This window comes from Phascolarctos cinereus, unplaced genomic scaffold, assembly GCF_003287225.1.
Source record: "Phascolarctos cinereus isolate Bilbo 61053 unplaced genomic scaffold, phaCin_HiC Scaffold_5;HRSCAF=322, whole genome shotgun sequence".
NCBI classification, from domain to species: domain Eukaryota; kingdom Metazoa; phylum Chordata; class Mammalia; order Diprotodontia; family Phascolarctidae; genus Phascolarctos; species Phascolarctos cinereus.
The window spans coordinates 209,709,322-209,728,576 of record NW_027555958.1 but is presented as its reverse complement, the minus strand read 5'-3'; the positions used below and the strand labels follow the sequence as shown (position 1 = coordinate 209,728,576).

At 36.0% G+C, this 19,255-nt stretch overlaps 1 protein-coding gene and 1 pseudogene across 1 annotated transcript in view; both read right to left on the bottom strand.

The window, feature by feature from the left end:
• The window catches only part of KHDRBS2 (KH RNA binding domain containing, signal transduction associated 2), a 796,104-nt gene that overhangs the window by 72,981 nt on the left and 703,868 nt on the right, over positions 1-19,255 (bottom strand). The window lies entirely within an intron of this gene.
• LOC144457954 (dnaJ homolog subfamily B member 11 pseudogene) lies at positions 8,709-18,001 on the bottom strand (annotated as a pseudogene).

Genomic DNA, 19,255 nt, shown 5'->3' with positions numbered 1-19,255 from the left:
GAAATTGATAATATATAAGGGACTCCAATGCCTCTTTTTCTGGCAACTAATTTTACCTTTGACCCTGGTCAACTGCTTTTCAACTGTGTCTCACAGGGCACAAAGTAGAGCTGGCAAGAGTGTACAGTTGGATTAGTGCTGAGCCCTCACTGTGGCTGGAAAAATACATAATCCACAGTGTTTGATGGTAAATTGGGAGAGCCATCTTTATATGCACAGGACAACATTGTTATAACTATTTAAGTCTGTGAGGGATTATGGCACTTTGCTTCCTCACCTATACTTTTATTTTATTAGCAATTATTAAAAACCAACAGAGCAGAACTCTTGGTGGCAACCCCAAATTTCATGAACTATAAAAAGCAATAGTGCTATAATAGATGTGCCCACAGTGGGAGACAAAATGAAAGGGAACAAGTAGGAATGACCTTTCCCTGTTTCATCCAGACTTAATGTGAATCAGTCACCAGTTCTCATAGGAGATGCATGAGATAGAATTAAAAAGTGATATTTTTTCACTTTAAATGACCAATGTAAATAATATTAAACAGATGTTAAAGATTAGTTATTATCAGAAACAGACTACAAATAGTTGGATAAAAAGGAAGAAACCCTAAGGATCATAGATCATAAAATAACATGGGATTTCTTTTCCCTAATATTTCTCCTTCTTGTTCTTTCTTTTAGTGAAATTGTGCCTTATGATCACAGATAGTTGTAGTCTAGTAGCACACTTGTAGTAATTCTTTGTATTTGTATTTGTAGTAAATTCTTTGATATTTCTGATGAGCAAACAACCCTGGTAGAGGTTTCTAATACATGTATATATGGATTTATATATACATACATACCATACATGTATATTCATACACATTTATGATGTAGCTCAGTGAGTATATGTGTGTGGGTTTATTATGTATTTATGTGTCTCTGTATGTGTGTGTATATGAATATATATGCCATAAGTTTATATACATGTGTATATATGATTATACACTTTCATTCTTATTATGATGTTTGCTCATCACATAGCATCCCAAATATTCTGAATAATTATTCACCATGTTATCTCCACTATGCCAGTGTGATCTGCTTTATGCAAAAGTAAATTCTATTATACCATGCTCCAGTGTGTGGAAAATAGACTGATACTTGACTTTCTCAATCTAGCTGGATGATGAGTGGTAAAAAATAAGTGCTACTTAAAAGGAAAAGGGTATCACTAAATGTGGTAAGCACCAGTGTGTTATTTATGATCTCAAAAAGAATTCTACATATCTACTTTTAAAGGTATTTTGGCTATTTTTAAATATAGAAATGCATATTTTTATTGCCAACTCAATATTGATCTGGTATATATATGTGTTTGTGTGTATGTGTGTGTATATATATATATATGTATATATATGTGTGTGTATAAATGTATGTATAGATACATGCATATATACATCTGTACACATTTGTATAAGTGTGTATATATAAAGGTAATACTATATTCAGAGACTACTGCGCCATTTTTATCTGTTTCTGACTTTCATGAGTTCTTCTAATTTCAATTCTTTCTGTCTAAAATTGAGAAATATGTTTCTTTTCATAAAAAATGCCAAGGTAGGTGTCATGCATTTATATAAGAACAGAATAACAAAATAGCAACTACCCCTTATTAATGCAATATTTATTCACACTTTTAAAGATTATTACAAAGTCTCCTCCCCACTTCTCTTCTTTAGGACAAATAACCACTGCTTCCTTTTAGCCTTTTTTTTTTTCCCCAGAGGGTTTATATCCTGGACTTAACACAATTTTCAGCCTCTCCTTTTTTAAGCTGACCCTTTCTAAGTTTCCCATTTTCTTATTAATGAGGCAGGAACTAGTACTCATCTGAACAATTTTAGAAATAGCGTGCGAATTACTTTGTAATTTGTTGTCCACTGGATATAAAGGTGTTTGGCTCAGTGTTCCACAGGCTTATCTGAAACAGTTCCACTACACTGAAGATGTATATTTTGACAATCTCATAATCACCCCTTCTCGCCAATGACATGTTATATAGCTTATTTTGTCTTCCTTATGACAATGTCATATAATCTTTTCAATTAAATTTCTTCATATATATCTGGCCAAGGTCAGTTTAAACTATAAATCTAGTAGTTACCAGACCAATTTTGAGTAGACAATGAAGATATTCTGTTTTTTGGAATTAAAACTAGTTAATTTTTTAAGGAGATAAGAAAACTTCCTTTTGAGTCTACAAACTGTGTGTCAAATACAATTAGGAATGTTTGTCCTTTCCTTCTGTGATAGTATTTACCTTACTGCTCATTTCACTGTGTTGAGAAAGGTAAGTGTCAGCCTGCAATTGTAGCACTGGAGCATACTACAGAAAGTAAATCAGACTGTCATAGTGGAGTGAACATTATTGTGGTTCAAGGCAATTTGGGTCTGTCAGTTTCTTTATCAATAAAATGGGAATAGTAACATTTTAATATCATGAGACTGTCATGAGGAAAGTCCTTCATTAATGTTAAAACACTACAGAAATATGTTTTATTATTGTTTGAGAGAATAGTTATTGAAAGTACTAAATTGATTAAAATTATAGAATGGTATACATGATATAGGTCTATATCAAATATCTTGGTTCAGTTTCCTTATAGGCACAAAATCCTGTGGAAACTGAAAAGAAGGGAAATAAAACAAATAGAAGCATTTTACATTTCTTGTAAGTATAGGTTTGATTTCCTTTATAACTAGATTGATAGTGCAAATTTATTTTGTGACTTTAAGAGAAACTGAGGAAAAATGGTTTTTTTTAAAAGTTATGAGACTCCTATAATTCTAGTTCCAGCAGTTAATAAACTTGATCTATGACTTCAGGGAAATGGCTTACTCTCTATGAGCATCAGTTTCCTCATCTGTAAAGTGAGCATAATAATACCTCTACTATTATTTTACAATGCTATTGTAAGAAAGCACTTCGTGAATCATACACTACTATGTAAATAATTATTATTTAACCTTTCTGTGCCTCAGTTTCCTAATATGTAAAGTGAGAGAGCTGGACCAAATGAAATGTAAGATCTTTTCTTGGCCTAAAATTATACAATTATAGTATTTACTGAGCAATTAATCAAATAATCAATGTAAATTTATTACATATGCACTACATGCCAAGACTTGAACCAGGTGCTTTGGATATGAAGAACAATGGAAAAAAAAAAAGGAAATAATCCCTGCTCTCAAGTAGCTTACAGTTTACTGGGAGAGAGAACATGTACATGTATAACTACATTTAGAATAAATACAAAGTATTTAGAGAGGGATGATGCTAACAGTTAATGGGATCAGGAAAGGCTTCATGCTCATTAACTTCATGCTACACTCCTTAGTTCTGGCTCTAACCTTCTCTCTCATCCTGCACTATAGCACTTGTACTGGGATCTGGGGCCTCTGGCAAGAGTTCACCATTTCCATTTCCACCTTAGATCTACCACCCTACTGCTTTCAATCCATGTTAATGCCTTTACACTGATTATACACTCCTCCTGGACTACCACTTAGTTCCCCTATATAGGTTAATTTCCCTACTTGAAAATATGCTTCTTAAGGACAGAGACTGTCTTGCTTGCTTACCTTTGAATTTCTAATGTGTAACAGAATGTTTGGCATATACTAAGTGTTTAATAAATGCTAATTCACATAGAAATAAGGTACAGTGCCTTATGTGAACAAAAGAGAAGGCCATTTTGGTTAGACCATGGATGGGAAGGGCTAGAAAGATTGTGTGGGGTGATTCTCAGAGCTTCCCCCACCAACCCAGCCTCTTTCTGAAAAGTTCTTCAGAAGGACATTACTGATAGTAAGATTGTATACAAGTCTTATCCAGGTGAAACTCCAATCAAGGCCTGAATTGATTTAATCTTCTGCCTGTATAGCATAAGGATGAGTGTGGTCTGGTTGGAGAGTGGTCTGATAGAACAGGTATTTCTACTCTGTCCAGATGTCAGGGTGATATCATCCTCTATTGAAAAGGTGCTGTACCAGGATTAAGTGAGCTAAGTCATGTACTCAACACCTTCATTTTAATATAACCCACCTGCCAGTGTGTTGACCATCAGAGTTGATTGGCTCGTCTTGGGAACACCTATTCTTTGAAGGGCATATAACATTGTACCCCCAAATCTCAAACTGAGTCAGTTCTGTACTGACCCCGTTGGGTGGGCCTAGTTCTGGACTGTAACTCCCATGTAATGCATATCAAGCCAGCTTGAGAGAAATAAAATGTGGACACATGCCCTAATTCATTTGAATTTTTCTTAGAACAAACTGTTTTTGAGGTTAACAGGGGCCTAGCAGTGAAGGGCTTTAAAAGCCAAACAAATATGTTAAGATTTTACCCTAGAGGGAAAAGAAAGCCCCTGGAGTTTATTGAGAAGCTAAGTAAGGCAAAGAAGGAAGGGAGACTTATGCATAAGGAAAATTACTTTGGCATGTGTGTGAAGGATAGATTAGATTGGGAAGAGATGAGGAATGGAGACCAATTAAAGAATTATTGAGATGATGAGAGCCTGAACCAAAGTGGTGGCTGTCTAAGTGGTAAGAATGGGACAAATAAAAGAGATATTGTGGAAGTAGAAATGTCAGAATTTGACAACTGCTTGAATATGTGGGGTTAAGAAGAGTGAAAAATCAAGGATATTGCCAAGGGGGGAAAATGGAAGACTAGAAGGATAATCATACCCTCAACAGAAATGGAGAAGTTCAGAAAACAGGTGGATTTGAAGAGAATTATTATAAGTTATGTTTTAGACTGGTTGAGTTTGAGTTATTTATGGAATAGCCTGTTTGACAAGTCCAATAGTAAGTTGTTAAAAAAAAAAAGATGGTAGCTTTGAAAAGGGAATAGTGGTAGGGTTAGAGATTTGGGTGTTATTCGTATAGAGATGATAATCAGACCAAAGGAACTGTTGAAGTCACTAAGAAAGTGTATAGAAAGAAAAGAAAAGAGACCCTGGGTTAGAATTTGGGTTATACTTGCTGTTAAGAGTAAGATATGCATGATGAGCTAACAAAGGAGACTGAGAAGAAATGTTCAAAATACTGGAAGCAGAAACAGAAGAGAATAATATAACTACACCCTGAGAAGAGAAATAAATTAAAGAAGAGAGGGCAGTCAAATGTGTTGAATTTAGCAGAAGGAGCAGGGAGGATTAAGAACTGAGAAAAAGTCAGGGAGTTTAGTAATGAAAAGATTGTTGGTAACACTGGAAAGAGCAATTTTAGCTAAGTGATGAGCCTGGAAGTCATATTTCAAAAAGTTGAGAAGTAGGTGGGAGGAGAAAAAAGCATAGACTACAAATGTAGTCAGCTTTTTCTAAGAGTCTGGCTGAGCAAAGAGGAGAGATATAGGGAAATAGATTGAGGGGATAGATAATTTAGTGAAGTTTTTAATTTTAATTTTAATTTTTTTTAATGGATCAGGGTATAGATATCTTTGGAAGCAGCAGGGAAGAAAGCAGTAGAAAGGGAGAAATTAAAGATGGAGGCAGGTAGGTGGCACAGTGGCTAGAGTGCCAGGCCTAGAGTTGGGAAGACCTGAATTCAAACCTAGCCTTAGACATTTATAAGCTGTGAGACCCTGGACAAGTCACTTAATGCTGTTTGCCTCAGTTTCCTCATCTGGAGATGAGGAAAACAAGCTGGAGAAAGACGTGGCAAACCACTCCACTATCTCTGTCCAGAAATCCCTAAATAGGGTGACTGAAATAACTAAATAAAGATAATGGATGATTGAATGAGCAATCTGAAGGATAAGATAGGAGGGCATAAGATCAAGGGTATTTACAGAGAGTTGACATTAATGAGGAGGACTACTTCACTGTAAGAGACTAGATGAAAAGAGAAGAAGTAGGTGGTAATGACAAGAGGTTTTCAGATACAGAGAATGGGAAAAGATGGAATGTCCAGCAAATGTACTCTACTTTTAGGGGGTGGGAAGTGGAGGAAACAAGAATAAACATTTATATAGCACCTACTGTGTGCCAGGCAGTGTGCTAAGTGCTTTTACAAATATTATTTAATTTTATCTTTACAACAACCCTGGAAAGCATGTACATTTTACAGCTAAGGACACAGAAGCAAATAGAGGTTAGAAGATTTGGCTAGGTAAGTCTCTGAGGCTGGATTTGAGCTTTGGTCTTCCTGACTGCAGGCTCAGCACTCTATTCATTGCATTATAACCAGCTTCTGGCAAGTAAGAAGCAAGGTACCTTCTCAGCAAAGTAAGAAATAAGGTACTCCTCAGTTGAGAGTTTGGTGGAAAGGATGTTGTGGGAGATTTTAGGAGAGAAGGCAAGTTTAGAACAGCCTCTGTATGGAATTCAATAATCAAGTATAGCACCCAGGCAAACCCAAGAATGGGTAAGTAAATAAGGTATATACATCCTTTCACTGGTGATAACAAAATGAAATACACATAATCGCCAACTACCCCATATGTATGTATGTATGCATATACACATATATGCATATGTATATACATATACCTACATATATACACATATGTATATACATATTATATACACATATATTGTTACAGAGATTACAGATGCATTTTGAGTATTAAAGACTAAACTGATTTTCCAAGTTTATACTTTGTACATTATTGACACTTTTGCTATGTTTTGGTATATTGGAATAATAGAATGGACATTGATATCACTTAGATAAAAATCCTTTCCTTCAGCAAAAGTTCATGGTCCACCTAGGATAAACTGGTCACTCATCAATCTCATCATCATGCTGATTGATTCAGTTTTGTATACTCAATACGTTCTCATCTCCCTCAACCTTCTCTCCTCTCTGATTGGAGAGCTGTTAGATGGAGTATTAAACTCTATTTAAAGCTTTCCATTATAAGAGGACTGGGATCAGAATTTTCCATCAACAACTCTGTGGGTTAGACTCCCGGGAACATCATGCCCTGAAGCTGGGTTCTCCTAATGCCCCATCTCTGCCCCTGATTTTCAGCTTCCTTTTGTTGTTTTCACATAAGATTGTGAACTTTTTGAAAGTAGGAACTGTTTTTCTTTTTCTTATCTGTTTCTCCAGTGTTGAATACAGTGCCTGGTGCATAGGCGATGCTTAATAAATATTTATTGTGTTTTATTGTAAATCATAAGTACTTATGGCCTCAGAAGTTCCTAAATAACCACGGAATAAATGAGTCACTTAAAAATTGAAGTTCAATTTAACTTAATTAAAAAATTTTTAAAGTGCCTGATATGTGCCAGACACTTTGCTAAACGTAAGGAATACAAATGAAAAAAGAAACAGTCTCTTTACTCAAGTGGCTTACATTCTACTAGAAGGATCTGATTTTATTTAACATTAGTGGGTAGCTGATGATAAAGAAAGGCCATCCTCACACTGAACACATACAGATTTTTAACATAATGCTACTGATAATACAGACTTCATTCCAACGCACAATTCTGACAGGCCTCAATGACAAATTAACAACAGAAAAATGGTCTTAGTTTGTTTTATTTTTCCATAGTTGGTCATCTATATTTACAAGAAAAATATACATAAAACAAATCATGTAGATTTTCCTCTTTTGAACAGAAAGACAGCGCGAACATGCGATCAGAATTAAGAACTAAGATATTTTCAGATTGGATTGCTGGCAATTTAGGTACTTGGATCAAGGCAATAACTCTCCCCACTCCCCCTTACAAACCATCAAATGTTAAGCACAGAAGAGATTTGCATACATTGCCCTTTAACAATATTGAAGAAAATTAACTGGTCAGATTGGAAACTGAGATTTTATTTTCTTTATGAAGCGTGGCTAATACTTAAGCATATGCTTGCCTTATTTTCAGCTAATCATTTCAACAGTAACATGAATAGGAATGACTGTTTTATTTAAAATGTCTTAGTTTCTGGTGCTCACTTGTTTTTTTCAAAATGATAATCGTTAAATCAGAGTATTTTTTCTTCTTTTTCATCTATCTCACAATATCTTTTATGTGCTGAATCTGTGGGACAGTCGTTATTTTCATTATTAGTCTTTTTGATCACCTCAGGAATTAAAGTATTTTTAAAAGGCAAAGCAGACCAAAGATTCTAAATATAAGTACTTCTTTCAACATTCTAATTGTAGCCATAGACAGAATTACATGACAAAATAATATAAAATCGTAGCCCAAAAGAAAAATTCTACTGTTCAGATAGAATTATTTACCACACAGGACAAACTTTAATGCCTCAGCTATGTATCCAATTTCACTTTAAATGGAGGTTGAAACCTACTTGCCATTTATTTTTTTTTAAGTAACAACCAAATGTATTAAAACAGGCCTCTCCACTTGATACTTAGAGTGAAACAGCTAAGCACCACCCCACGTCCTGAAGATGTTTTTCCTTCGATTGGAGAGTAGCTGCCTGCCATTACTATTTCAATTTCCAGAACTCTGCAGAGAGCACCAGGCACTGGCTCCTCAAAAGGAGAGGAAAGCGTCAATCTTTTGGTCAATCAGTCTCCATACTCCTTTTCTGATTGTAAGTGGACAAATGCAAACTTTCTCATTCACTCCATGAAGGTCACTAGAAAACAAAATCCTGTCTTTTACAAAAAGCACACCTGCAGATAATAAATATCTCTGATCCATTTATCATGTTAAACAAAATCCAATGTTAGCCACTTAATATCCTTGCAATCCACTGCAGATCTTTTGCACTGATTCTTGCTCCAGCAGCTGTTTGATACCTTTTCTGTGTTGCTCTGTAAACTGCTCCTTTGGAAATTCAACATCAAAGGTGATTATGAGAGAACCCCTGATGTCGTTGTCAAAGCTAGGCAGCCCTTCTTTTTTTCCATAGCTTAGCCCCTGCCCTGGTGATCTTATCCCAGCCAACATGAACCTTGTGGCCCTCCAGGTGTTGGATGTCCATCTCAAAGCTATCAGTGACTCCATCAGGGAGATCGTTACATTTGTGTATAAATCATCTCTGCACCTCTCAAACACAAGGGTGCTTGAGAGCTTTGAACTGGCAACGCAAATCTCCCGGATCCCCATCCACGTGTGGCTCATCTTCTCCAATGAAGGGGCCCTCCATGCCATCTCTCACCCCAGCTCTATCTCCACCTCCAGAGTACGTTCTTCATTCACCAACTTGACATTGGGACATTCATCGCAGACCACTTCCTGGGTCATCTGGAAGCGCCCTGGGCCAGCTGTGTTGTCCTCATCTCTTGGAAGTAATTGCTTTTCCTTTTGCCAAGTGCCTACTGGGCCACAGGTTTATTTCTAACCACTTCGACAAAATTCCCTGAATATACTTCTTCTAAAGTGACTTCCAGGTCTACAACAATGTTTCCTCTTGAAAATGTTACTGTCTTGCTGCCGTGGGCTTCCTCCAGACATGAAGCCAAAGTCTCCAAAGAAATGTGAAAAGATTTGCCTGTGGGAGCTCCGGTGACCGTCTTTCAATCCCTCTTCACCGTAAACATCATACTGCTTTGTTTTCTCCTCATCTGATAGCACCTCATAGGCAGCTCTAAGATCTTGGAACTTCTCTTGTGCTCTTGGGTCATCAAGGTTCTGGTCAGGATGAAGCTGTAGAGACAGTTTCTGAGAGGCCTTTTTAATGTCTTTTCCAGACACACTTCAAGGTTACCCCTAGGATCTTACAGGAATCTCACCTCTCCATCACGGCTCCGAGTGTGTAGAGCAGCATGAGACACAGGCTGCCCAGCCTGTGCCAGCCACAGTGTTTCTCCTTCACTATTTATTCTTTTGTTGCTATTGTTTGCTTTTGTCTAGATTTATAAAACTGGACTATTATGACCACAGGGATGGTCAGGCTCTTGACTCACCATCACCCCTAACTATACTATCTTCATGATTTTAGAATTCCTCTCACTGATAACAATCTCCTATTCTTTTGTGTTCCCTAAACCTGTTCAGATACCTACTAGTTTGTGATCTGGAGAAAATCACCCCATATGGCTCCCGGACAAGTCCCTAAGCCTATAAATTGCAGAACAGTTGCTAAGCATCCTTATTTAAAAAAAAAAAAGAGCTTCATCACCAGAAGTTTCCTAGACCAATGAAATTACAGTTTGGAGCAAATTTACACACACACACACACACACACACACACACACACACACCCTCTATAGTATGCTGTTAGTGCAAAGCTTTGTACATTGCATGAGCTTAACCAATCTTTGTTGAATTGAATTGGTTTTGACCTTCCTATATCCACCACAGACTGGAATAAGTTACCTTCGATATGATGATAGGCCATTTAGTGCTTTAGTAATTACGAAATTTGAAAATACTTCATTTAGGCCATTTAATAATTCAGATGATCACAAAGATATCTTTTAAGTGACTGAGGTGAGATTTGTACCCAAGTCTCCTTAATTAAAACTCTAATACTTGACTCATTATACTGTACTGCCTTAGCCACATATGCCACAGGGATCTAAGAGACCAAAGTTTTATTCCCTTAGTGGTGTGCTAGAATAAGCTTGAAGTGGCTTGCCAGAACCAATTACTAAATTTTCAATGGAAGCTCAATACCTCAGAAATTGGGATATGTTACAGATTAGGACTTGACTCCTTATTTTATTGATTGTCTAGACTAAAGGAAATGATAGATAAAATGTTAATAATTCAGCTTAAACTTTAAAAAATTTGCTCTGCATACATTCTTTTTTTTCAGAGAGCCAATTATTAAATGTTTACCAGTACACTACTGTCCCTGTTTTTGTTCAGTATATCTAACTGTTCATGAGCGCATTTGGGATTTTCTTGGCAAAGCTATTGAAATGGTTTCCCTTTTCTTCTCAAGTTTGCATTATAGATGAGGAAACTGAGGCAAATAGAGTTAAGTGGCTTGCCCATGATCATGTAGTTACCAAATGTCTGAGGCCGGATTTGAACTCAGGAAAATAAGCCTTCCTGACCTCAGGTCCCATGCTCTGTCCAGTGTGCCATCTAGTTGTCCCATCTAATGTTCCTTTCTGCCAATAATTTAAAAACTACTCAGTTTGTCAGAAAAGAATGCAAGCTCCTTGAGGACAGGGAATATTTTGTAGTTTTTGTTTAATTTTTTATACTCTATGCCTAACATATGTCTATATCTAACATATGTCATATACTCTATGTCTAACCATATTCTATGTGCCTTGAGCATAGTAGGAACTTCATAAATATGTGTTGATTTGAATGATTTGAAAAAGGTGATACTTAATAGAGGAAAAATGATGTTATCCTCGATTTCAAATTTAATTCAGCAAATATTTATAGAGTAACCATGATGGATGAATATGGTGCTCAGAAGGGATGTGGCATTGAATAATCTTGCCCTGACCTTCCTGACTATTTCATCTTCAGCCAACTTTTTTGAAGGTGATCGAAACTAATCCATACTAATTTCTTATGTCTTCTAATTATCTCTCCCACCTTCCTAAACTCATACTACTTGCGTTAGAGGATGAAGCAAGGATAACTTCATATGTTGGTTCAGGACCTACACAGGGTTACTGTGATGATCAAATGAGATAATATTTGTAAAGTACTTTGTAAAACTTAAAGGGCTACATAATTGCTAGCTATTATCCTTATCATTAGATTGGGTTTTAATGGAGCCTAGCAAGAAAAGTCAGGCTTGTCAGGAATCTCCTTTATTTAATATTCTGTATCTGGTCACAATGGGTGTCATTAATTTTGGTTCTGGACAAAAGAGGACTGTCTTCACTGCTTCTTTGCTATGCCCTGGGCTACAAATACAGCTTCTATCATTGTTTACCTAAGGGGTGTGCCAGCCAATAATCCCTTCTAATAGCAGCCATAAACAATGTCAACTGGGACAGACCATCTCCCAAACGACAATCATTTTTTTAAATGGACTCACCAAGGGATGCAGAGGACTTACATTTTCTATCAATGTATCTGAAATTGCTTGTCTTTTACTGGAATGAATTTTTCAGAATTTCCTTAGAAATTTTTTCTAATCCCTAAGCCCACTTAAAACTGTCTCCCTGGCAATCAAAATGATTTTATGTGATTTGGTTCTTCAAATAGTTTAATTCTTAGCCATGCATAGTAAATGGAAGGTATTAAACTTGTGGGGGGGGGGTAGGGGGAGGCGGAACTGATAAGAAACTTACAACATGAATTCCTAGAAAAAGAAAGACATAGAAATATTTCCTGTCTTTCCTGGACAAGGGAACTGAGCAGGGGAAGGGTCAAGTACAACACGTTTTATAGGAAATTTCTATTCCATTATCCAATCAATGAAGCTATATACTTTACTTCTTTTAGATATATATATATATATATATATATATATATATATATATATATATATATTTTAAAGTTCTTGGCCCTCCTTTCTCTCAATTGCCTCCTCTTTTTGACATGATTATTTTTTTTAAACTCTAACTTACTTTGGTCTAATTTAATCATTAATAGGCTCTTTTATAAGGATTTTAAGATATGTGCATGATACCCAACTTAAAATATCAGACAGTAATGTTAAATCCATTTGGAAAGGCCTATGTAAGACTAACTAAAGTACCAATTTAGACCGCTATACCTAGTCCTAATTTACTAATATATTCCTTTCAAATGTTTTACTGCTTTTTGTAAGGTTTTCAAGTTAGGCACCTTTATTGTTTTGAAACAAGACCCAAAGCAAAAGGTTTTTAAGTCAGTGGATTGTGAGTCTCCAAGGCTTTCTTTTCAAACTCACCACAAATAATCAGGCAAAAGTGGTGCTGCTGTCAAAGAGCAAGTTTTCAAAACAAAAGATAGCTCCTGCTCTGTAAAATTCAGAATCAAAGGTTGTCAATAAGGAAGATTCCATTTCTTAATGATTCCCTAATGATGGTTACCCACTAGTAAAGCCATTTAAAAATGAAATATTTTTGAGAGAATAGACTTTTGAGCTCAAAAAGATCCATATGACCTTGCTGCTACAACTATTGCTTCTGCTGTGTTAGTTTATAAGGAAACAGATCCTAAAAGGCTTATGCCATCAGGATGGCCTTGTTATCTGAATAAAGAGATAGATTTATACTTATTCACATATAATTTAGAAACTATAGCAAAAATTTCAATATGCTTCCCATCAGTCTTTGTTGCTGATTTTAAAAAAAACTGAATAAGGGAACTTATAGCTGCAAAGATTGTGATAATTTCATGTAAATATTCAATACTTATACATCATTCATCTAAAATTCGAGATAATTTCTGATTTTTATTGTCTTTTTTTTTGTTAGAATCTGTGACTTCGGCAGGTAGGGAACACCTAGTGTAGAAACTCCTTCCACTGATGCAGATTGGCAAATATTTTGTCACATAGTCATAGATAAGTAAATCAATAGTTGTAACATTTACACAAATTCATAGAGAGATTTTAAATGCTGTGTTGGCTATAGAATGACAACCTTCCTATAAAAATAATGTATGCATCATATTAAAATGATATAACTCATTTTTATACTTACAATAGCTTATTTTTCTATTTATCTTTTTCCCTTTGTGATATACAAAGTATACAAAAATCTCTCTTCTCTTTTTCTTTGAAATTTAGGCCATGTCTATTTAATGCAAGTATTTGCAGCCATTCAGTATCTTTTGCTCCAAAGAATTCTTTTCTCCCTTAACAGCACTGATTTATGTGGCTTCCAACAGAGGTCTAAGGAGAAATGCGTTCTTAAAGATAAGGAAGGCAGTTTATCCTAATATTGTAGACCAAAGACCCTCTTGAAAGCTTCAGTTTTTAGTCTGATTTTTCTTTATGGTCCTATTTTTAAAAGAAAAAAAGAAGCTTATCTTTCATATTTTGTAGAGCAGTTTGGGTGTTCTGGCTAAGTGTATCTTAAATCTGAGATTTTCTTCCTTTGTTTTACAGCAGAATAATTTGGCCCATTGAGTACCAATATTGAGCATTGGAGATTGGAAACCTTCCCTCTGTATTATGGAACCCAAGCACTGAATGGATTCTCAGAGAAGGGTAGATGAAGTTTCTTTTCTCTAATACCTAGGTCTCTTTCTATTGGTTTTTCGCTCTCTCAAATAGTCATATGTCATTGTAGGTACAGTCAGCTAGGGGGCTCAGTGGATAAAGCACTGGGCTTGGAATAAGGAAGACACATCTTCATGAGTACAAATGTGGCCTCAGATACTAGCTGTGTGATCCTGGGCAAGTTACTTAACCCTATTTGCCTCAGTTTCTCTTCTGTAAAATGAGCTGGAGAAGAAAATGGCAAACCACTCTAGTACCTTTGCCCAGAAAACCCCAAATGGGGTCGTGAAGAGTCAGACATGACTGAACAACAATAACAATTGTAGGTACACCAAGTTCATTTGGTATTTCGTACATTTACAGGTACACTTGTAGCTTACTAGACATAAAAGAAGTAACAATACCAGCCTAACTGCGTATTATTTTTTTCTTTAAGAAGCCGATTTTCTTTCTTGATTCAAGATGGCCCTTTGCTATAGAACTGGGATTTATACAGCAAAAGATGTCAATTTTGATAGCAACAATAGAGTTGTCTTTTGAAATGTTTTTCCTCATGTCTTTATCTTTCTTATTTCAGAAATTACCCTTGATTTTTTTCCTTTGTGGTTTTGAGTGTAGTTCCTTTTTTCTTTACACCCAATAGAATAGAAGCTCAAGGCTTTCAGAGAGTATTTTCCTTCATGACTCCCTTTTGCCTCATTCACACAATGAACTGAAAATACCATTAGTGACATTTGTCTTTTTTTGTCTTTTTGAAAAAAAATAATTTCAATGTGCAAACAAATAATAACAGCAGCAAGGAACAACCAGAGATTTAGCAAAATGCAATGTTTGTTTCTTTTGATCTGGAAACAATATTTGTCCTTGGCATAATCACTTTCAAAAAATAATAAAAATGAAGAATAAAAAGATGCGACCCATATTCCAATTATGTTTGATGTCAGGGTTGCTATTCAAAGGGCACCATTTGGTTGGCATTGCTCCTGTAGTCTACATTGTTCTTTAAAAAAATTAATAGTATGGCATCTTTGCTATATATCTATTTGCTATACATCCTTAAAGTGACTTTCAACCTCTATATACTTGATAACAGTATTTTTAAATATATATCTATATATCTATATCATAAATCTTTCAGACTAGAAGGAACCTTAAAGATTATCTATTCTAATCCCTTCATTTTCACTGAAGTCCAGAGGAGTGTGACTTGCCCAGAGTCACACAGTCAAGTAGTGGCAAGTGTCCTGCCTTCCAATTCAGCTACACATTACATGGTTACTATCCGGAAGACTCTCAAGAGATTACACAAGGGATATTTTAATTCTGATATTGTATATAATATTCTTCAAGATGACAATATCTTTGATATTAGGGGACTGGGAAAATGGTATTTTAAAGTGAAGAGAAGACCATAGTCATGGGAATTCAGAAAATATTTATGAAGCACATGTTAAAAGAAATACAAAATAAATGATACACTGTATATTTTTAAAAAGGTTATAATCTAGCAGAGTAAATAAAATATGCATATAAAAGCTTTGAAGCAATCCTCCCATAAACACAGAAAATAATGTAATAAGTCTGTAAAATAAACGGGTGATTAGATAGTCTTAGAGGCAAGCCTTGAAGAATCAGTTGGATCTCAATAGGTGTAGATAGGAGAGGATATTTCAAAGTCAAGCCTCATGCCAAAAAGTCACAAAAAGGCATACCAAAAATGGGTGAGAATATGCAGAAACAATTTATGGAAAGGTAAGTAGTACAGAATGCCTAGGATATGTTCAGGATAATGGTTTGAGCTATGGAAGACTTTGAATGCAAGACTAAAGGGGCTAAACTTAATTTCATAGGAAGTGAGGATTTATTGACCTTTTAAATCAGTGGGTTGACATAATCAGATTTGCCCATTAGACCAATCTAACATAAACTTGTAGAGAGAATTAGAGAGAAGAAAATATGGTTATAAAGACTGGTCAGAAGGCAATTGCAACAGTCTAAGTGACTGAGGTAAGGGGTAGCAGAAGGCATATAAAAGAAGAAAAAGGTTTGAAGTATACTGGGGAAGTTCAACCAGCAGGAGTTGTCAATTCATTAGATGTAGGAAAACAAGGGAGGAATCAAATATGATATCTGGGTTTTAAGCCTGGCTGATCTGAGAGTGGTGGTAGCAATATTGAAATCAGGAGGAAAACAGGTTTTGAGGGAAAGGTAATGTATTGGGTTTTGGTCATATTGAACTTGAGGGGATGGTAATGGCTCATCCAGGTAGAGATATATGATGTCGTTTGGAAATAGGCATCTGGAATTTAGGAGAGACAGTTCTATTAGAGATAGATTTGAGATTTATCCACAGAGTTGCAGACTTGAAAGTAAATCAGAATAGTGAGGTGAAGATTCATGAAGAAGAAAAGAGAGAGATGATAATACAACATTTAGGACTAATTACTTATAGGAGAAGAGGTGGGAAGAAAGACCAAAATTATTTTAAAAGAGGTAATGAGAAATCCATGTAAAGAGCTGGTTGTCATAGAAGTCAATATTATACAGAGTTCTAGATAGAAATGGTGGTTAACAGTATCAAATAGTGCATATAGGTCAAGTAGAGAGAGAGATAGGTGGCATAGTGGATAGATTACTGGATTTGGACTTAGGAAAACTTAAGTTCTAGTCTAGCCTCAGATACTGTCTAGCCTGGGTATGTGACCCTGGACAAGTCATTGAACCTCTCACAGCCTTAGTTTCCTCATTTGTAAGAGAGGATAATAATAGCATGTACCTCACAGCATTGCAAGGATTAAATGAGATAACACATGTAAAATGCTTTGAATATCTTAAAGTACTATATAAATGCTAGTTATTTTTATCATCATCATCATCATCATTATCATCATCAATTTTCCTGACATTCAGATTGTCACAAATGTGGCATTATCTTACTTTTCCAGCTTTATCTTATACTGTTCACCAAAATGTACTACTAGGGTTGGGGAACCTGTGGCCTTGAGGCTGCAGAATCGAGATTTGTTCTGTGAAGTTTGGATTCAGTCAAAGGGCTGCCCTTGAGGACCTAGAGGACCACATGTGGCCTAAAAGCCACTAGTTTCCCACCCTATTAAACATTCCAGCTAAAGTAAACTATGTTCCATGCCCTCTACACATCTCATGTCCTCTTGCCTTTTTGACTGACATTAACTTCCTTTTGTCTGGAATTGAAAACATATGTGAAGAATTTTGAAAACTTTAAAATGTTTTCTATGTGATAATTATTGATATAATTATCTCATCAATTGATTTTTGGACTACAACTTGAAAGAGATTATAGACGAAGGAATCTATTAACTATTACCAAAGATTTCAAATTTTCTGAGAAGAAACCAAAGATGGTAGAGGTATGGGTTTTATTTTTCTCACTGCTGTCTATGAAACACAATCTACAGAGAAGAGAAAAAAATTGGGAAATAAAAAGCAAGTTAAGTATCTTGTTTATTAGAAGGGGATTTGGATTTGATACTGAAACTTAAAATATAGAGTTTAAACACTCCTGAGCCATGAATGGAGTGTGTACCTTAAAATCTCAACTTCTTGGAACAAGATGCTCCTGCCAGGATAAGCTTATCACATCTAATCACTTCTACTCAAACCTCTTCTCCACTTTGAGTAGAGGGCTGAAGATTGGAGTACTAAAGTCTTCCAGAAGCCTTCCTTTATGGAGGGCAGAATTTGGACTTACACTTCATTCCAATTTGCTGTTGCAGCTCTGCCTTGTCTCAACTCCTACCGCATGCGGGGGGTATGTCCTGTCCAATACAAGAGGTCACCTTACCTCACCTTCTTACCCTTACCTTTCCAGTCTCCCTTTCTGTGTTGTGTCCCCTGTTAGGTTGTAAGCTCCTCGAGTGCAGATACTTTCTAAAAAAATTGTATCCACAGTGCTTAGCACAGCGTCTGTCATTTATATAATAGGTGTCTAATAAATGATTATCCAATTAAATGGAATTGTATGGTAAAAGTGTGTTTATCTTAGTCTTTCAAAATCTGAAGAGCTTTAAATGAAAAGGAAAAGGAAAAGGAATAAATTGCGTGTGAATAACCAGCAAGCTTGATTACTCGGAGAGTAGTCAAATTGTTACATAGTTGTTGCTCCTCTTTTGTTTTGTTTTTTTTTCCTCCTAAAGACCAATAAATTGACAATGTTGGGGTCAAGGTACAGTGTGTTCAGCTGAGGCTGCTCAGTCCAATCTGAGTTTAGAAGGCTCTACCACAGGCCCAGCACAAGTCGTCCGTTAGAACATTGGGGATGCAGAAATTTCTGGATTCGCACAACTGATGTTTCCTTTGTGCTACTGTGATTTTGCTTTTCTCATGGAGTACAGTACCTTCTTTGTCGCAGGCATGCCATCATGCCAGGTGGTTCTGGGCCAGTCTCCCATGTTTCACCTCCGTGTGAGTATTTGCTTTGTATGCATTCTCTATAAAATAGACTGTTAGGTAATCATGTGTTTGGCATTCAGGCTATATGGCCAGCCCTTTGGAGTTGTGCTCTCTGCAGTAGAGTTTGAATGCTCAAGTTTAGCTCAAAAGAGAGCCTAAGAGGCCAGTACCTTATTTTGCCTTATCTTCAGAATCATCCTAATACAATTCAAGTTTTTGGAATGGTGCTGTTAGACTGTCCAGGTTTCACAGGTATATTAACAGTGAAGTCAGGACATATATATGGCTCTGTAGACCTTCAGTTGGGTATGCAGCCTAATACCTTTTCTCTCCCACATTTTCTTTCAGAGCCTCCCAAATGCTTTGGCTAGCTCTGAAGATGTGTGTGTCAACCTTGTCATCTATGTCAATATCCCTGGAAAGTATACTGTTGAGGTAAGTGCACTTATCCACAGCATTCAAAATTTCTCTGTTTGCTGTAATTGATGTTTCTATGTATGGATGGTGCAGTGCTGGCTGGTGGAGAACTTCTATTTTCTTTGTGTTGATTGTCAGTCCAAAATGAGCACAAGTGGTAGATAATTGATGTAGGAAGAACAATAACAGAATTTTTCCCCAAATTCTGAAGACACAAAAGCCAAGAAAGGAGCCAAAAAACCCATGTCTTCACATGCCAATCTACAAATGTAAAGGATATTCCTGTAGGTAAACAAACAAGGTAAACTAGAGTTCCTAATGCAAGAAGACAAATTTGACTTTATTGCTAGCACTGAGA